The following is a 2670-nucleotide window of genomic DNA, read 5'->3' on the forward strand; positions in this document are numbered from 1 at the left end:
GCAGAGCTTTTTTTTTTGTATTGTTATTTAACAATTTGTTGTTCAGTCGCAAAGTCGTGTCAGACTTTTTGCGACCCTATGGACTGCAGCACTTCTATTACTTTAACCGGAACATCTGTTGTTGGCCTATTTCAGTTTTAAAGGTAGCGGATACCTGTTTTACATAAATACAAGGTTCGGTTTCTCTTATTTCTGTCTTTCTCTTGTGTGCAATGAGCATCAGCTGACTGCCTGGCTAATGCTTTGAGTAGATTCCAGATCGTATTGTTCTAGCATTGTGAAAACGTCACACCAGCAAAGCTGCAACCTCGCAACTTGGCACTTGTTAACTATGCCCATAAAAAGAATCTTTTCAATGAAAGAAGGAATTTACAGGTTGTAGAATGGGTCGGGAACCAGGGCCAGCCTGTGGCGTGTTTCTTTCAGAGTAAGGGAGGAATCTTAGTCCATAATATTCCAACATAAATAACGTGCTTCTACGGTTTTGTTTTTTAATCGACTGTGTAGCTGATAATTGGATATTAAAGAGGCAGCTACCTTTTAGAACATTTCAACATTGATACATTCACTGGAACATTCCAAGTACATCATGAAGAGATTTTAAGTTATTGAGTCTGTTTTGTTTTTCTAATCCTCACTGATTTCCTTGGGCAGAATAAGAAATCAGATATGATTTTAAACAGCCCCAGTTTGTATTAGGAATGTTATGCCAAGCAAATACTGCGGGTTTTAAGTGTATGTGTTTTACCCGGCAAAAGACTGTGAAGTTTCAGTTATATCAAGATGAATTCCAAAACAAACTTTTGAGTTCCAAATTGATCGCTTTGGCTTTGTTAAAACGTGAACGTTAATAATAGCTCCATTTATTGACAGCTTAAGCTGAACCTCTCTTATTTCTAAAACAACATTACAGTGTTCTACAGATGAGAAAACTGAGGTGAGAGGTTAAATAACTTAGTACACCTAAAATAGTGGAGCTGGGATTTAGATACAGGTCATTCTGATGCCAGATCATGACTCACTTAATGTTATGTATATCTAATATTTCCATTAATCATTTTCTTTGTAAATCAGTATTTGGCTTTTAGTTTTTTGTCATTGTTTCGTTTCTTTGTTTTTACATATAATGAGTTTTCCTGAAAATTAACAATGACACTAAATATTTGAGCCTAATTACATGGTATTAAAATCAGTAAAATATAACACACTGGCGTTTTGGCATTTTGTTAACTAAATATTCAGTCCCTGTAACCTCATGATGTAGGAATTATTCTAAATGAGGGAACTAAAGCTCCGAAGTTTGATGTCCAAGGTCATTCAGGTGTAAATAATGTGAGGACTAAAGTCTGAAGTCTGACTTCTAGAACACAAGTCACTGATTCCAAAACTTACTTTTGCACTTACTTTCCAGTGACCCGAGGGTTCCTAATCTGGGTCCCTAAACACAGAACTTGGTTGAGGGAAAAAAATAATTACCTATTTATTTTCACTAGCTACTAATTGAAATCTAGGATTGAAAAAAATTAAAAATTATTGACATTTCAAATGGATGCACTGAGAGAAATGTTTTCATATTACAGTTTTTGCAGATATCATGAAATATTTATGTGTGTTGCTCCTTGTTAAATGTAAGAAAGTCTTGTTTAATTCATTAGTGAAGAAGCACATTTATTACTAAAATAGACATTTTAAAATATTTTGGTAACTATAATTTATTTTGTGGTTCTGCACATTTCATATACTTAAAAATATTCTGAGAAGAGATTCATAGGTTAATTGGACTACTGAAAAGGTCCAAGGAGATTAATAACCACTTGACTATAAACTAAGTTGCTTTGAATAGGAGTTCTCTAATGTAGGATCGATGAGTCCTCTGCAGTTGTGTTCAAAATCTTTTATTTGCATGCATTTTTCTGGAGAGACCCTAGCTTAATTATTTTATAACTGGAATCAGTGGGATAGAGGATATTAATGATAATACTAGAATAATAGTGGTGTACACATAAATTGTGCTTACTGTGTGTCAGGCCTCTTAAGTCTTGCTACATGTATACATTTATATACATCAACTCAAACCTACCTGTGAGGTAGGTAGCATTATTATCTCCATTTTAGAGATAAACTAAGTCACAGAAAATTAAAGAAACTTGCTCAAGATCATGCAGCCAGTGAGTAGAGCTGGAGTTAGAACTCTGAACTGCAGTATGTGCTGTGCTGTGCTTAGTCGCTCAGTCGTGTCCAGCTGTTTGCGATGCTATGAACTGTAGCCTGACAGGCTCCTCTGTCCATAGGGATTCTCCAGGCAAGAATACTAGAGTGGGTTGCCATGGCCTCTTCAAATTGCAGTTTACTGCAGTAGAAATCTATAGGCAGACAAGGAATCCTATTTTAAATAATACTTAAGATGTAACTTTTTAAAAACTTGATCTTGCAGACAAAGGGCTATACAGACTTCAGTAGTTTATTGTTTTTTATCTCACCTCTGTTCTGAAGTAGACACATACAGTGTCTGTCTTTGGGTAGAGGTAAAAACTTTTGGGTAATATACCAAATTGTCAAACGTCCTCCAACATGCTGCTGCTGCTGCTAAGTTGCTTCAGTCGTGTCCGACTCTGGGCGACCCCTTAGACGGCAGCCCACCAGGCTTCTCCGCCCCTGGGATTCTCCAGG

The 2670-nt window shown here is 36.3% G+C and overlaps 1 protein-coding gene across 6 annotated transcripts in view; it reads left to right on the forward strand.

Annotated features, from left to right (window-relative positions):
• LARP4 (La ribonucleoprotein domain family, member 4) overlaps window positions 1-2670 on the forward strand; it is a 69692-nt gene that overhangs the window by 1137 nt on the left and 65885 nt on the right. The window lies entirely within an intron of this gene.

Source organism: Bison bison, unplaced genomic scaffold, assembly GCF_000754665.1.
Source record: "Bison bison bison isolate TAMUID 2011002044 unplaced genomic scaffold, Bison_UMD1.0 scf7180017864383, whole genome shotgun sequence".
NCBI lineage: Eukaryota > Metazoa > Chordata > Mammalia > Artiodactyla > Bovidae > Bison > Bison bison.